This window comes from Phocoena phocoena, chromosome 9 (assembly GCF_963924675.1).
Source record: "Phocoena phocoena chromosome 9, mPhoPho1.1, whole genome shotgun sequence".
Lineage (NCBI taxonomy): Eukaryota > Metazoa > Chordata > Mammalia > Artiodactyla > Phocoenidae > Phocoena > Phocoena phocoena.
Window position 1 is genome coordinate 72,498,693 of NC_089227.1, and position 18,946 is coordinate 72,517,638.

At 34.6% G+C, this 18,946-nt stretch overlaps 1 protein-coding gene across 1 annotated transcript in view; it reads right to left on the reverse strand.

The window, feature by feature from the left end:
- The window catches only part of TFEC (transcription factor EC), a 73,838-nt gene extending 55,320 nt beyond the window's left edge, over window positions 1–18,518 (reverse strand). The window contains exon 1 of the mRNA XM_065883876.1: window positions 18,393–18,518. The gene's annotated coding sequence lies outside the window, so the exon portion shown is untranslated. The remainder of the gene's footprint in view (window positions 1–18,392) is intronic.
- Window positions 18,519–18,946: the final 428 nt, after the last annotated feature.

Below are 18,946 nucleotides of genomic sequence, written 5' to 3' on the forward strand. Positions count from 1 at the left end.
TAACGCCAATCCCAAGGGAGTCATTCCTCTCCAGAAAGCAGGTCTATGATCCATGTGTCACCATCCACCTGGAGATCACTTATCTAAACTGAGGGCACAGAATCTGGGAGGAGATGAAACACCCTCTGGGTACTGGCCTTTTGAAATTCAAAACTAAAAATTCGTGGCAAACATCACATAAGCAATCATCTGAATAACAAGACATTTTATCACCATTAATTTGACTAGCCAAACAAATCAATCAGGCAAATATGGGCACCTACTTAATGAATGTGTTTAGACTATCTGCAAAAACAGAAATATTTTCAGCAAGAAAAATATTTATTCTATACATATTTACTATGTAGTGATAGTAAATAAAAACACATGCACTACCGCTAAACACACACACACACACACACACACATACAGGCAGGTGTATACACACAGCCCCATCAAAAAGCAAGACAGACAATCCCATTCACTACAACATGACAACCCTCATTTAATTTTGTTAATTTTGTACTAAGGTTGAAATTAATAAATGAAGTAAAAGCTTGGACTTCACAAGTGAGTAATAGGTAACTATTAATTATGTTCCTAGTAGCAGAGGTATATAAGAAGAAATCTATTTTGGGGGGCTTATGAATCTACTACCTCATAGATACCTACTCATAAAAGCCACATGACGTTTGTTAATATTCTGTAGCAAAGATTAATAACTCGTTTCTTCAAATCTTACTTTCTTCACAGCAGTCCTTGGATATGATATACCCATAAATCTCATCCTGACTAAACCTAAAATTATACAGTCGAGCTTGTCTGATTGAGATATAACTACTGAACAAAGTAGGGCCGGGTTCATCAAAAGTTTTACTTAGGTTTCTGAATAACTGTCAGCATATTTCAGCTGAGCATTATATAATCCAAAGCTATTTAATGGATAATAATATAAAATGTGATTGTAACATATTCCTTCAGTCCCTATCACTTGAATTTGGATAATTCCAATGGTGTGTCTTTAGAAGAGATCCACACTTAAGAGACTTTAAAGAGGCATGAATATTATTAAGCATAGTTTTCCTAATTCAATAGTGTTCTAGCAGTAAAAATGCTTGCACTCTATGAGGACTTATATTATTACTATAAAGACTAAGCTTCCCTTACAACTCCATCTATCTCCATCTATACTTGCATTGATTTGCTTTGTTTATGTTAGTATCTCAGGAAAATTACCATTTTATATCTTTAAAAGAATTAGAACTAATGCCAGAAATAACTGTGGTTTATTTAGTCTGATCTGTTTTATAAATGTATGTGTATATAGAAATTTAGAGCCATAAATATCAACTAAGAATCACAGCAGACACTGACCACTTCCCACTGGCTTCAAAATTACACAGCAGCCATGTACACACTAAAGTCAACTGGCAATATCATCAATAACGAAAATAAGTTAATATGAAAAATGCAGATAACTTAAGCCATAATACTTTAAAATATATTTGACAATGCATTCTCAGGCTTAGTATTCATTAATTCTATAAATATTTTTGAGTGCCACTACACATCAGGTTTTATGCAACTGTGATAAGCTCTGGGGATATAATTATGAACAAAATAGACATAACCCAGTCTTCAAAGAGTTCACAGTCTACTAGGAGAAATAGATAATTAAAATATAATTATAACACAATGTGATAAACCCTGTGAAAGTAAAAGGTGTCACAAAATCAAGCAGGAAGACCTAGATAAAATGGGAAAGAGTCATTCAAATGACAGTTTCTGCTATTAATTTCACTGATTCATTCACTTAATAGATATGTGTGTGCCTATATATACATACTGGCTGCTATATATAGCAGTAACCAGTTGTGTGGGTAACAATGATGAATAAAGTGAAACATGGTCCCTCTCCCCATGCAGCTTATGGACAGGTGGAAGAGACAGATTTTAATCTAATAATCACACAAATGACTGGAAATTTTCAAGTGTAACAAGTGATAGGCAGGAGAGATACACATGACTATGAGCCTGTAGAAAAAGATGATCTAGACAGAAGTTAAGGACAACTTTCCTAGAGAAGGGATGATAGGGCTGGATCTGGAGGATGAGTAGGAAATAAAGAGAGGAAGAGTAGAAAAAAAAACATTTAGAGAGATAAAGCAGCATATGTGAAGACCCTGGTGGGAAGAAACAAGATGAAAAAAATGCACTGAAAGGAGATGATAGGACTAGAGCAGAGTGTGGTATGAGGCTGGAGAGGCCAGTAGGGCCAATTCATGCCATCTTTTCAGTATAGAAAGATGTCTTATTTTCTTTATCATAAGAAAAGGGGCAGTAGCAGTTCAGTGGGATGAATTTTAGAGAGGTAAAATGAGAGAGTCTAGGAAAGAAAAAAGGGCTGCTTGAACTAGGGTCATGTGATAAGGGTTGCATAGTCACATGGAAACAAGTAGATGATTCAAGAGATGTTTAGAAATGGATTAAGAAATGACACCTGAGGTTTCTGGCTTAAGTGACTAAATAGATAGTGATGGCTTTCACAGAGAAGACTAGGTTTTTTGAGGGGGACATAGAATTATAAGGTCAGTTTTGAACACGTTGAGTTTGTGATGTTTTGAAAGTGTCCAAGAAGGTATGTGAAGTAGGCAGCTGCATTTATGGGTATGGAATTCAGAGGTAAGGTATGGACTCTGGATAAAATTTACATAACATCTACACTGAGGTGATAACTGAGATGATCGTTGGAGGATGTACAGAATAGAAGATGAGAGGACCTAGTGCCAAAGATGGTTAACTCCCATGTTCTAACTACACGTAGGGAAATCTATTCCGATTCTAAACTTTATTTTTCCCTTTGGTTCCATTGATTTTTTTCTCACATTTTGCAAAATGCTTATTTGAAGTTTGTGTGTGTTACATTGTCAGGTAAATCCTCCTTAATAAAGTCAGTTTGCCCTATTTCTAAAATTATGCATTCAACCTTTTGATGTAGATACAGCCCTATTTTCCTCGTCCAATTGCATTACAATTCTATCAGTCCTCTACCTCTTAACTGCAATTCCAAAATCCAAAAAGCTCTGAAAGTAGGAGGTTTCTTTTTTTTTTTTATGTTTGACACAAACCCAATTGGTGGCAAAATCAAACCTGAAATGAAGTAAGGTTAGTTAAAGTCTTTCTTTATCCTACTTACAGTAGATATTCACATGTACTGTTGCAGGTATATTAATGTGTTTGATTATGGGATGCTGTCTTGGACTCTGCAGGGTATCAAGGAATATGTACCATATTACCTTTCAAAATTTAAAGTATTGATAATTTTGAAACACATCTAGCCCTAGGTTTTTAAATAATAGATTTTGTACCTTTTCTTGTTTATTGGGTGAACAGCCTATAGAAAGGACTATGCTATATACTTTGCATATATTATCTTATTTAATCTTACAATATCATAAATAAATACTCAATTGGGCCTCCACAATTATTTTCTAAAACTTCAGTACAATATTTAACTGCATTTTGTTTTCAGAAATTATAGTGTATCAAAAATTAAATTAAAATTGAGTGTATTCTCTCTTGGAGAAATAACGAGATGAGGAAATGTCCTTTCCAATTCAACAAACCAGCTGAATGAATGAATGATGTATTCTTCCTTTAATAAGAAAGAATTGTCCAGTTGTAACATTATATTTTGATATTATTAGACATATTTATGTTTAGTGCTTTGGCTGTATTTAAGTTAATACTACAGTTTATATTCTTTTTAGAAGCTTCTCATACAATTAAATTGTTTCCTGTAAATGTGGAAATATACAAGTTAATTATTTAAGCTAGATTCAGTAAAAAGTCTTAACTTCTTTAAAAAATATTTATCTAATGGCATTAAGACTTAAACATTAATATTTATTAATAAGACTTTTATAAAACAAAAGACATTTTGCTTCAGAAATCAACAATTGTGTTTAAATGATGATTTATACTTCACAGTTACTTTCAACTTAAAACAAAGCTCTCATGTAATGCTTAAATGTACTATTTTTCATCTTCCATATAGTGACTTTTTGATATCATTTTCATTATGAAGTTGTGAATGTTCTTTCAAGGATGCAGAGAATAAAGGAGAAACAACACTGACTTCTTCAAAAGGTCATATTTCAAATATCTTGGAAAGTCATCAATGTTTTTTAAAAAATTTTTTTACACGTTCTAAAATAGATCCAAAGCCATAAATAGGAATATCTGGGACAAACTTCCATATAATACTTGTCATCTCTTGTATCATTATGCTGCAAATACATTACATTTTTAATTTTTAGTATATCTTAATGGTAAGATTTGGGATAACATCAATATATTGCCGACTTATGCAGACCTTATAAAAGAAATTCATAGGCCACTTAATGCAGGTAAATTTATAACAAATTTATGTACTTTGTAAGAATAAAAGGATCATAAAAAAAGAAAATCTAAACAATTCAAATTGGTTTATATTATCTTAGACTTGAAAACTTTTTATATCCCTTATCTACTTTATGAGTTGATATATGGTCATCAATTAATGAAGTCATTTTTATCATAATAAAATGTCATCATTAGAACTGCAGTATTATAGTGTAACCATTTTCTAAAAAATATGATTGGGGCATTTTAGGTAGTTAAATATTAAAATAATCTAATTGAAAATGAGACTTTAAAATTATTCATTTTGATTGGCAAACGGCAGAAAATGGCTTTGTTTCATAAGTACATTTTATCACTCAATTTTCGTAGATATTACTAGCATTTCTGGAGAAAAAAAAAAGTAAACTTTATCTTGTCTTTGTTTTACCTAACTAGTACATATAATTACTTTTGGTTCTCTATGTTTTAAAGGCACCTGTTACTACATTTACATAAATCAAACTCCTCAAGTAATTGTGCCCTCATGTACGAAAGGCCTTCAGTTACAAAGTTGCAGTTTTACTTTCCACTTATCCCTGAAGAATAATGTTCCTCTAGAATCAAAAATATATACTTCCGTTTTAATTTTTTTATGGTTATGGAAAGTATATAGCCATGAAACATCAAATTGCTGAGAAGATTGATCACAGGACCTCATGGACTAGTTGAAAGCCCCAGAATGCAAGATAATAGAAGCCACCATCACAAGTTGAATCAAACACTCCAACGATTTAAGTAAAGACTTTTATCCTCATTTTATAGACAAAGAAACTGAAGCTCAAACAGGTTATCAGACTCACTTACAATCACACAGGCAGAAAAGTGAATTTGACTTCTTGTCTTTTGAGTACAAGGAGGGTATTCTTTCAACTGCAAGTTATTTATTATCAGCGCACAAGAATAGTAAAACTCCAGGCCCTGCAATTAGAAAAAATATGTCCCATATCTGTATACAAATATGAATCAATTGACTCTACTCTGTAGCGGAAAAACCTTTGGGGTTGCTTCCCCATTATTAGTTGAGTTTGGCTTGATTCACTTTTGATTTTGTATTATTTTGTGTTTCACTTCATCTATATTGTAACCACTTTATGGTGCAAGACCTGGGTTTTCCATACAAGTGAGGTAATGCTATAATTGAAAGCTACCATCAGAAAATATGAACTCTCGATAAGTGTTTCCTTTATTTAAGATGCTTTCTCCACTTTAGTCTCTAGATCTATGTATTAAATATACACTATTCTAAAGAGTATTAGCCTCCTTACCCAGGAGAAATTTTATTTCCCTTATATCATTTTACTGTTACCTTTCCCAAAAACCTTTTACTCCTTTTCACAAGGGTGGATGGGAAGGCAGCAGGTGGAAAGAGCAGAAAATAATATTAATTTCAGCTTGGCTTATTCTAAATAAATATCATGACTATTCTATTCAGTATCTTTAAACTTCCTGCTCTCGGGGATAAATTTAAGAAATGAATAACTGCGTATATAAAGTTGGTAAGAGTTGAAATAATAAAGAAGTTCTTTGTAATAGCTTTCTTTTGTGTCAATTACTTTTGAGAAATAAAGAAAAATCAAAGTGCTAGTTAATATTATAGCTTTGGAATATATGGAAAATATTCTTACTGAAACTTCATATATGAGGATACAGGATTCTATTTTCCACACTAATTTGAGCAGACAAACTAAGTAAAACAAAACTTTTTCATTGAAAACAAAAATATATTTGAACATATTTGTTTTAGCCTTTTTAAACTTTTTCCATTTATTTTCAATTATTCTGTGGTAGGTGAAATAATGCCTCCTTCACCAAAGATGTCCACATCTTAATCCCCAGAACCTGTGGATATCTGACCTTACACTATAAAAGGAACTTTGTAGCTGTGATTAAATTAAGGATCTTGAGATGGGAAATTATCCTGGATTATCTGGATAGGTCCAATGTAATCTCAAGGGAGGGTCCTTATAAAAGAGAGACAGGAGTGTCAGAATTAGATAAAGGAGAGAGATATGACTATGGAAGCAGATGACACAGTGATGAGAATTAAGCCAAAGAATGTGGGCAGCCTCTAGAAGCTAGAAAAGGCAAGGAAACAGATTTTCCCTTAGAAGTTCCAGAAACAAACTAAACCCTGGTGACACTATGATTTTAGCCCTGTTTAAATGATTTCAGATGCCTATCCTCTAGAATTGTAAGATAATAAATGTGTATTGTTTTAAATCACTAAGTTTGTGGTAATTTTGTTACAGCAGCAATAGGAAACTAATAGGTACTCCTTTTAAATTCTGAGTTTCTCATTCTTGTAGCATTAAGAATCTTGATGATGGCTTCTAGGAAACACCCTGCCTGGAAATTCTGGTGCTATGGGATTTCCTCATCATAGCTGAAGTCATTTGAGGAAAATCCTACAGAGTTCAGTTCCCCAAATCTAATGTCTTTAATTAAGCTCTCAATGTTATTAAAATGCTCCAATAGCAGAAGTTATAAAGACAAAATGTTCTTTCTTACCCCCTTCTTCCCTTCCTTTCTTCCCTTCTTTCTTCCTCAGTATGATCTGAATAAAGTGTAGGTGAGGACAAATGAAAATAGAAAACTAGGCAGAAGCCAGCTCATAAAGAGAAATAAATACAACCTTAAGCTTTGTGCTTATAGCCCTGATGTGCCATATAAGACTTTTAGCAGGACAGTAATATGATCAACTATTATTTCAGAAATATCCCTTAGGCAACAATATGGAAACTGAATTATTGAAAGACCAGGGCACAAAGAGAACAATTAGGAGTTTTTAGTAATATTCCAGGAGAGAAGAATAGAGGGCCCAAGCTAAGGCAATAGTATTTGATATTAAAAAGATAGGTTAAATATTACCCATAATATAGAGGATAAAAATTTTAAAATATGTACAGGATTTCTGATTCATTTATATGTGTGATGAAGGGGAAGATTCACATATGATGAAGTGGTGGAGAAGATGGCATTTATCAAAATAAAGAATAAAAGTGGAGGCAAAAGATTAGAAGGAAAGATGATAACTTCAGTATTGGACATAATGAAATCAGAGTGGTTGTGAAACATCCAACAGGGATGCCTAGTAAACAGCTAGATGTGTGGATTTAGAGAAACAGATATGGTGACCAGCTTAGAACAAATCACTGAATCAGGGTTTTAGTTAAAATCACACAGGACAAAGAACTAGAATTAAAAAGACAAAATCCAGGTAAAGAACTCTGAGGAATATCAACATGTAATGGGCAGAAAGGACTAAAGAAATCTCAAGAAAGTATAATGAAAATTAGGACAGAATGATATAACAAAGCCAAAGTAGGATAGAATTTCAAGGAAAAAGTGGTTAACAGAGTCAAACAGCACAGGGATGAGGAAATAGAAAGAGCAGGAGATATTGCTGGCAGATTGGGAAATAACTGGGTCACTGGTGACCCTCAGGAGAATGATCTCAGGGACATAGTGAGAATAGAAGTCAGCCTGCAGGGACAGGAGGGACATCGCAAATTGTAAATGAGGAGACCTCGGGGCTCAGCACTAGGCACTTCTCTCTTTCCACACTCTCCCCAAAGAGGGTCTCATCGGTTCCCCTGGCTTTAAATACCACCAATATGCTAATGATACCCAAATTTGCAATTCTCTTCCAGAACTCTCTATGAAATGGAAACTGGAATGCAGTAACTTGAAAAGTGAGTTGGAGATGACACAGGACTCAGCACCAGACACCTCTTTCTCATGTATGTGGATGATATCGCCTATTCCCTTAGTTATAAATACCAGTTACACACTAACAAAACATAAATCCCAAAGTTTCTCTCTGGGAGGCCGAGGTTTATGTATATTAGATAAATAGAAATCTCGCAAATATCGCAAAATTTAAAATTTGCATGTCCAACCACTTGTGATAATCCTCCCCAAAGCCTGTTTCTCTTCATTCTTCTCCAAATCAGTTAATGGCATAATTATTCATCCAATTTCTCAACTCAGAAACTGAGCAGTCTTCCTTTTGTCCTTCATTTTCCTTTACCCTCATATATAATCCACCCCATCCATTCTAACGCACAAATGGACCTCAAATATAGTCATCTCTATCTCTAACTACCAGAGCTCTAGTACAAGCCACTGTCATCCCTTACTGTGAATCTCTCATTACTCATCTCCCAGCCCCCTCCTTTGCTCTCTTCAACCATTCTTCATACACCCTTCAGAATGGACTTTTTAAATCATAAAATGGATTAACCTCTCTCCTGATTAAAAATCTTTCAGTTGCTCCCCATTTCATCTAGAATAAAGTTCAGTTTCCTTATCGTGGCCTATGGATAGGTTGTCCCCCACCTACCTATTCAACTTCATTTTTCATTTGATCCCTTATGATTATGATCCCTTATTTGACCCATTTTTTGGATAAGCTAATTAAGGCTCATGTTAAGCATGTTAACAAAGCAGCACGCAGAGTTAAAATCAATGGAAGTCTGCTCATCTCTATGCTGGTGTTCTCCGGAAAGTGAAAAAGCGTGTTAATAATCATAATGATAATAATGACACACATTGCTGGTAAGTAGAGAAAGTTTGCTTTGTGTCAGGCACAGAGCTCGGAGTGCTACCCACCATGTCTCATACAATCCTCGCAGAAAGCTGTGAGGTGAGTAGCCTTTCTCCGCACTTTCATGAGAAAGTGGAGATAAAGGATAGGTTGAAGAGCTCTGAAGCAAATCCTGAGTTCAAAGCCTCACTGGTCTCACTACTGAGTCTTTGTTCCTCATCAGAATTGATTATTAAAATGAAGCTGTTTTCCTTTCAAATTAACAAATATTTTTAAATGATAATACCTAGGGCTGAGGAGGGAACAATGCAATAGGCATCTGTGTGAGCTGCTGCCGGGGAAGTAAATTCGTACATTTGCATAGCTTAAGGAAATAATCCTAGATGTGTAAAAGGTTTGAAGCATCAAGATGATCATTGAAACATTATTAACAATGATTCTATAACGTAGAGAACATATACAATTTAAATATATACCCCAGTGGACTCTCTATAGCATTCTTCAAACGGTGAGATTTAATTTATTTCTCTCTTTTACTCAGGTCAAAGAGCTTTACTGCTAAAGCCTCTTAATCGTAAAATGACTAGAAAGCATAAACTTTGAAAGCAAAGTTAAAGTAAGTTTCCTTTCTCTCTATTAATCACAAAATTTTAAAAATAGAATTATATATCAAGTGACTCTAACACAAGAGAAAATATGACTATTAAGCAAGCTATTTTAAGAAAAGTATCATTATTTTAGTCATTACTAACACTCTGGTTTTAAGTTCTATCTAGCCTTACCACTGAACTTTAATAGAAGTACATGAGATAGCATCTAAGTCCTGAACATTTACAAAACATTTCCATGGGAAAAGTTAGAATTTTAGGAGTGTTGAAGAGAAGCACATGAATGTCTTTCAAACAGTAACAGGATATTTCAAAATCTCAACATAAATGTATTAGGATGTTCAACTAGCATAAACCAGACCTTATAAAAATGTGCTTACAGCAGACAATAACCTCATTATTGAGGTTAAAATCCATAAAATCCAATACTATAATGTGAGAATAAATCATTCTTTCCATCCTTATAGTGTTGTTTATGTCTTGCCCAAAGCTGGAGCTCATTTCAAAGTAAATTTCCTAAAGGAACATAAGGATAGATAGGTATATAGATAGATAGATAGATATAAAGGGGCTTGCTTTGAAAAAGCAGCTCAAATAATAACGTCAACCAGATTCTTTTGCCTCTCATCAAAGGTTTTGTTTTGTTTTTCTTTCTCTCATAAATTCTTCTTAGAAGGACTACTCTCAGTGGCAAGGTCAACTTTGCCTTACCCCAAGTCACTAATGACTGAATTGGTAACCTGATATCTGAGAAGTCATTTGCTGTCATAAGTCTATCACCAACCCTTCAGAAGAGTAAGAGAATATAATGCCTTACATTAGGACTTGGCCAAGTTAAGGTAGAGTTTCAATTTTATTGAACTCTATATGTGCATGGGGTGAAATGTGATTGTTTTGTAGCCTATAAATATATTGCCAGTGCTAGCAAGTGGCAAGACATCTATCTCACTCTAGAAAGTCAAATGCTGCAATGTGTCACTTTCAAACTTCTCTCACTGGTCCTAGGAAAATATGTACAGATTTCGAATAAAGTTATTTAAAGTAGATTCTGGTATACACATACTCCGAAGTTAAATTTTCCAGTTAGACTGTCTCCAGTCAATCTGACCACTTCAAGCTGAAGCCGGTCAAATACGCAGTCACTGTGGGCCAAAAATCTGTCAGAATGGTTTGCTTCACTGGTGATTACTTTTTGACTGACTTGTGCGGTCAAGTTAATCAAAACAGTCAAACCAGCTTTCCCATGTGTACACGGTCTTAGCTCTTCCTGTGTTAGTAGCTGTGCCCTGCTTAAGTATTTGAAAGAGTTTTATTAAGTTACATTGTTTAAGAGAAACAAGTCAAAAAAGTTATGAGCAACGAGTTTGACAATTAGGGCTCCCCTCAGAGCTGGACCTCAGCTTCAGCACTGGGGAGAAAAGGCTCATGGGGCCTGGGAGGCAAGGGCAGGGGCAGACAAGGGAAAAGCACCATGGGAGCAGGAAGAAACCATATGCCCAGCTCCTAACATTTCTTGGTTATAGAGGACTGATATGTGTTCTGACAAGAGCTGGTTGTACCTTTTGAAATTAAATAGAAACACTTAGAAAGAATCCAAGGAAGGGTTTGGTGACATAGATATCACTGTTAACAATGGTTTTTGATTCTTGGTGCGAAGAGCCATTTCTGTCAGACAAAAGATAAGCTTTAAGAATCCCCTTAATTTAAAAATGAGGGTGAGGGCTATTTAATTTCTCAGCTTGCACAAATGACAACCTTGAACTGCAGTCTGATGTTTCCAAAGCAGTGTTAGAGGAGCAGTTAGGATTATAGGGTTTGGAATCAGCCCACCTGGCTTCAAAGCTGGGCTCCTCACTGACAAGTTGTATGACTTTGGACCACATATTTCCCTCCCCATATGTAAACACTCTTACCTGTTCACTGAGCACAATAATACTGCTTAATTTCCAGAATTGTTCTGGTTACTAAATGACTTAATGTGAGTAAAGCACTTTTATTGGGGAAGGTAAGGAGGACTTGCTGTAGTGAGGCATCTGACCAGAAGATGGTCCACCTCAAGTTCACCATAACTGTGAGAGTATCTTATTCAAAGGAAGGATTTTTATAAAGTACTAGACTTCTTTTATACTAGGGTTTTATGTTTTAAGTCATGCCCCAATTAATAGTTTTACCATTTAATATCTTTATCATTTCTAATAATGATGTTAATAGATATATGGCTGATAAGTATATGTGGACATTGAGCTGGGTGATTTACCTTTACTTCCTTATTTAATATGAAACCCAATGAGGTATACCAGGTTTACACATGAAGAAATGAGTTTACACATGAGTTTCAATCAAATTACATGACCTGTCTGGGATCAAACAGGTGATTATGACAGAGCTGGTTTTGAAACCTAAGTGACTTGCTTTAAAACCTATGCTCATTCTAATACACCATGTTTCTAAGAACCTACAATGTAATAAATATCTAACTAATAATAACATATTTCTGGTTCTTCCAGCAAAGAAGAGTAGCTGATGTTGCAGGTTTGGGACTTCCTAAAGAGCAACATTTGTCTGTTGGGCCTCCAAAGGTATTACAAGTAAATCAGAGGAACCAGGAAGATTGAACGCTGACTTGGCATATCCAGACCCCATGTTCTTCCCACTCTCTACACTGCCACTTTGGGTTCCAAAAGAGTACAAAATTTCTGGACAACAAAACTCACAGATTCCAAAGGATTTAGAGCTATAAAGGATTTTAAAGACTGGTTAATTAAGAAAATACAGGTAGAATATCTCATTAATTGAAGATGGCTCAAGAATCAATTAATAGCCTGAAAACTAAGTAATTCTTGTGACATCAAAACTATTTCATGCCAATTTCTTGGGTGATTTTTCTGCCATTGACAGAGGTAGTAATCTCAGAGAGTAATGTACAAAAAGTCTAGACTCTGAAGGAGTATGAATGAATGATACCTCTGGGAAGTGCCCAGCCTTCCAGCTAAAACTCAACATAGAGGGTGTAATCCAACATAGAGGTTTAACATCTCAGGAGATTTGCCCTAGGTCAGTTCATCTCTCTGTGATGCCTTATTCTCTAGATGGAAATAAAAGCAGTGAACTCTCTTAAATGTGCCCTGTGGTCTGATTAAAGATTGAAAAGGTCTCTAAAAATCCACAGCACTCCCAGGGAAAAATGCTAAATATCATTATCATTATTACACCAAATGCCATAATTTGGTCTCCTCAGATTCCCTTTTTATGTAGATTCCATCAAACTCTGACTTTTGACTTTTTGCCTCTCTGACCAAATCTCCAATGACAACGCATAGGGAAATGTTGAGGCAATTAGTGGGAAATGGAAGCAATTAATTCCCTTTTTTAGTGGAGACCTGGCCTCTGTGAACCAGTTTAACCAAAAATAATCAATGACCTTTCTCTGACCAAACTGAAGCAAATCTGCTTGATATTTGTCACTGGTTATCCATCTACTGCTTCAACATTAATGAGTCTCTTCACTTTGCCCCTTTCTTTTATGAAATAGAGCCATCTATTCTGGTCCCTTGTTACCGCTGCAACTGCCACTTTTGCAGATTTAATGTAGTCAAAGACCTCGTTATCCATGTATAAGCCTAGGAACCACTTTTAGCAGAGCTGTGATTTCTGATTTCCCCCAACCCTTCTCCCTTGAACTGTTTCCCCTTCTCTGCTATAAAAATGGGATAAAGTAGAACATTTGTTCAAAATGAATAAAGTAGAACAACAAAGATACAGTTTAAGTTTAAAAGTTCCCCAGAAAAGACTACGGAGTTTACTTAGGTCTAAGACCCTTACAGACCTAGATCCAGGTCGCTGCTCCATCACTTACCCACTGGTCACCTTGGAAAAGTTACCTATCTTTCAAAAGCCTCACTTTTCTCAACAATGGCAATAGCGGACTTGCCTCAAGGGCATGTCAGGCTCAAATGAGGTGATAAAGTCTTTAGTACATGATGAGAGCCCAATGGATGTTAACTATTATCAACTGTGGAAGAGAAAAGACTATTTCATGTACAATATCTGATTTTGATACTGGTTAAAACTCCTTCTAAGATTACTGCTATCAAGCAGAAGTAATTAACATTCACTGTCTCTCTTTTATCCCTCAATAGAGGACTTAATATTTCAGCTTATGCATTTATTTTATAAATTCTTTCCTTCTCCTAACATATTATAGGATATTTTTGCTTGCTATTTTGTCATTGTTGCTGCTTGTTTTGTCTTTAGACAAATACATCTTAAGCAACTGGCTGTGTTACATATTTCACTTGGTGTGTTCAGTGGGGCTGAATCTAAATGAATTCAGATACTACTTAGTACACCAGTGTTTCCTATTGAAACAAATAGAAATGAGAATGAACTGGCAATGCAGTTTTAGAAAATATGGAAAAGTAGATGTGACCTATGAAGAAAAGGCAAATTATGCAAAGAGTTGCTTCATTCTCTACTTCATTTTGCTCTGAGAGCTCTTTCCTAAGGCAGAGTCCTCCAAGGCTATTTTCATAGGAGAGAATATATGAGACAGTAGCCCCTGGTTATGTTCTGTGCTCTAGAAATCTGTCAGAAATGTGAGATCAGGGATCCCATAGGGAGAAGCAGAGAAGTCCTCCCTTTGGGTTGTGACCTTTATTTCCAATCTTAGAGCTCCCATGACCAATCTAATATTGATATCCTAGGAGCAAATTCAGAACTACTCTTCAAGCACAGGAGACTTTAACACAACCAGACCCCTCTTCCTTCACACTCAGGCCCAGCCCCAGCCGTTCATTCACTCTCCACGCTAGGTATTAATTCAATATAAAATATTCAGCTAACACTCGCACATATACACACACAGACTTATTTAAAGTCACATGGCAAGTTAGTAGCAAGCTAAAAATGCTTAACTTCTGACTTCCTATTTTACAGTGTGTTCTATCAGCACTAAACAAAGCAACCACAAAGAAATCACTGAATCACTTGCAAATATTTCCTTGGCCCACTGGTTTGGGAGCTAATCCATGTTCAGTTTAAGTGGTTATTTTTACAGTGGAAAATGACACAGTCCACCACCTTTGATTTTCTTATGAAGTAGGTTCTACAATATTTTTAGTAAAGAACTTGCCTTCTGTTGTTGCCAGAGGTACAACCACTTTGCAAAGTATTATCCAGAGACACATAATTGTCTTTGCTGTCTTAAAGCAGATACAGGAGCACTCTATAAACAAAATCTAAAACTTATGACTCTGGTCTTTCATCCCACCAATCTGTGTTCCAAATGGCCAGAGATATCCTGCTAAAACACAATCAGAACAAGCTACTCTTGTTAAAACTGTACAACCCTTAAAAGCATAGTTCTTATGGTCTGCCCCCACCTTAACTCTCCAGCTCTTCTTTATGTTATTCCCCACAATGATTCCAAGCTATAATCAAAGACCCCTGAATGTGTCATGCTTTTCACATCTCTGCTCTGATGGAAAGAGAAAATCATCCATCATGTGAAAAGTGCCTTACATATGTGTAGGACAATCATAAGCTATAGAAGAGGAAAAGTGATTGATTAAATGGAGAGAAACATTTGAGAGATGCCTCTTAGCCTAAGACTAATTAAAGAGAAGCCTAAAAGTTTACCAAACCTTAGAGTCTGATGGTAAAAATGCTACTGACAAAACTTCTGTTACAGACCTCAATAGTTCAGTAGGTTCAAATCTATTTGAATTTGCACAGGATCAAAGGGAGCCGAGAATGTAAACATCCTAGCTGCTGAGGAATTCCCTGCAGACACTAGCTGACAGCATTACCTGTCTATAGAGAGATTTTCAAGGCAAACAGGTACTGGTCTAGATTTTTGGGGAGTGTGGAAAGATGTCTGATAGAATGAGTTTTCACCAATGGAGAAAAAAAGGGATACAGTGAAATGTCTGACTGAACACATAACCCTGGCTCAAATGCTTTTCTGGATGGAAATCCACACAAGGAAGCTAAATATCTTTCAGAACTTAATTGTTCATGTGCATAGAACTTTTGTATTGGAAACATGTTCACAAAACAAGGAATAAAGAAAGGAACAAAGGGAGGGATAGAAGGATTCTCTGGCTCAGTGGAAGAAGCTAGAAAGTGAATCACAATCTGTTCCAGTACACAGGCTGAGGAGGAGTGTTTCAGGAAAGGCAAGAAATGATTTGGAAACACTCTTCCACGGTAACTCTTGGGAATAAACGTAAGGGGAGATGGAAATTCGTATTAAACCTCAATCTCTTTCCTAGACTCATTCCTTTCAATTGCCGTTTTTAGTTCTATTTTTGAATTTCACATGTTCTTTCAAATGTGAAGTGATAAAAAGAAAAACAGCAACCTAATGGGCTTTAAGATCAACAGGCTCAACCTCCTGCTGTATTCTGAGAACAATTACAACATTAGAACCTAGGGTTTTCTGTCCTTAACCAATCTGTTCTTAAAATTGTCACCTAAGGAAATTCCACAACCTATCTTACTATCTCACTTTTCAATACAGATCCCCCCAATTTTCCTAATGTTTAACATAAACTACCTGTAATACATTCCCATATCATTCTTTTTGGCTGATGAGTAATTGGCCAAGACATCCATGCTCCAATAGCTACAATTTAATGGAATCACAAAATTATCATCAACTAAGTTCTCACAAGCAAAATAATGTCTGACCAATTTTGGTGTATCTCCAAACACCTATACCCTGACCTACAGATTCCTGAACAGGCTGGTAATTCACAACTCTAGAAGATAAGGGATATTTTTGTATGTTCATTTATTGATACTCATTTTTCTATAAGACTACTGTTAAGCTCTCCCCTCACAGGTTATGTTTTTGAAAACACTTGTGATTCTTACTGTTTTCCTCATACATCTTCTGCTCTATGCCTCACTGACTCTTCTTCCTAATCTTAGTAAATATAATCAGTAAAACCTGAGCAAGAACTATATTTTGCACTATACATTTGTTTTGGGTTTTTTTGCCAAATAGTATAAAATTTGCAATCTGCTATTTGTAAACATTGCTTCTCTGGATCTGCTATCACTCCATTGCTTAATCCAATATTTTTTACTATAAAGAGTTAATTAAATTTTCCTCCATGAAGAATCTGGTATGTCTAGTGAATTTCATTTTATACAATGATTTGTACAAAAATAAAATTGACTTCTATTTATAATTGATTAATAAAGAATTGACGATTATACATCCACTTGTATATTTATTACTTTATCAGTATCCATCATTATTCCTTTGAATCATATTTCACTAGTTTATTTGAAACTATCATGTAAGAATATTTTATTTCTTTCAGTTTCTCCTTTCTAACTATTCAAACCACTGTTTTCAAAATTATTTTCCATTTTCACTGTGTTAATTACCACAATTTCTGAAAATGTCACTAATGCTAGACATTTCCATCAGATTTAAATACCTCATAATTATTTTGGCTATCTAAAACTTATAATAAACACTTGTGTCACAGTCATTAAAATTAAGCTGATTTTTAAGGAACTTTTATCAGTTTGTTTCATTTTTGACATCAGCTCCAACTTCCAGTTCAATAAAATTACTCATACATTGAACTATTCTACTGCTTTGTAATGAAATAGACATTTTTAAAAAAGTAATGATAATCAAACCAAAGAAATAGACAACATGAAAATTATCTCTATTCTATTTGTTTTATAGCTAAAAAAAGTTTTCATTCTCAAAATGGAGATTACAAAGTTTGGCCTATTTAAGGTAGTTTCCACCAAAAAAAGTAAAAGATTTAGTATTAATTCAAAAGTTACTTGAAAGTGTAAAGCTACACTCAGATTCATCTAAAATAGAAGTGAAGCAGAATTGTCTGAATAATCTTGATAATGAACTCTATATTCTGTTTCACTTTGCTTTGTTGACACAGTCTCTGAACAGGGAAGAACTGTGAAAGTTATTTTAAATTCTCTTAACTTTAAATGAAGTTTCTAGTAAATAAGTTACTAAAAAGCTACCCAAAATGAATTAAAGATTACCTCAGGTTTATTTTCTTCTCAAAATGTGTATTCTCAATGAAACATTTTAAGATGATACCGAAAGCATGGGATTATAATTCATATAAACAAATATATATAAAATATATTTTTTATGTACATATATATATATAAACAAATATATATATAATCTTCCGGTCCCTACTACAACTCTGCTAATTATTACAGTTGAAAACTATTACTAATAAACTAATTGAAAACTATTATAATAAAAAGTTATTGCTTTGGGATTTTGACATCTCCTACACAAATTTTTCAGATTCAAATCTCCATAAAAAACAGAATAACTTTTAATGCTGGAAAAATAATATATGCTAAAATACTATCTGGTGTTATTTCTGCTATGAATAGTATGCATATTTTCTTACCTTTAATAGCCAATAAAATATATATTGCTAAAAGTAGAAATTAACATTTACTCATAAAATAAAAGATGCAATAAAATGTTAAATCATGTTCCAATTTAGTAAATATCCAGGAATATTAAACTGGAAGAAGAAATTCCTTTGGTTATCATGAAATAAAACAGTGATTTCTATATCTTGATTAAAATAAGACATTAATAGATTGAGTTTTAGATATATTTTACCCAAATTAGAGCAAATCATAGCTCAACTACTCTAATATCCTGATATCCAGTGATCACGCAAGATGAAACTATAATTATCAGCAAGCCACACATATCAAAGTAAAATAGGTATTGATTAGACTTGTCTTTCACAGTTTAAAGTACAGAAAATTAACTTGCCAGTTTAGTTACCTACCAGCAATGACTGGATTCTATCAGTGTTATCACCTTTACAAACAGCACCAAATTATAATCCCTCTTCCCATAACATAAGCACCATGCCACAGGAGACAACCAAAGTAAACGTCCTGATCATGAATAATGAATAGTTTGGACTGGTTGGAATCCACTTAGTTGAGGAAAGAGAAAAGAGAAGTGGCTCATTAGGGCATTTCCTGAACCTTGGTTGGAATTTCAGTTAAGGAAGAAGAAATGACACAGCAGTTTCATGTACGGGGACTTCCTTTCTTTATGTGAAATATGCTACCAATTTGAGAAATAGCACTCCAACAAAAGTACTCCACAGTAATGTGACCACAGTAAAAGCTCTAGTTGATCCCATTATTGCCCCATAATCAACATTTCTTCCCAGAATAAACACAAGCAGTAAATGGTTGTTATCAAAATGGACTAAGGTCCCACATTTATTGCGATGTGTCAAGTCTCACACTTAACGTTTCTTCAAAAAGCTGACCTGCACCAATTTTCAGTTTTTAAGAATTGCAGTTTTGTTAAGAGTGTTAACAGATT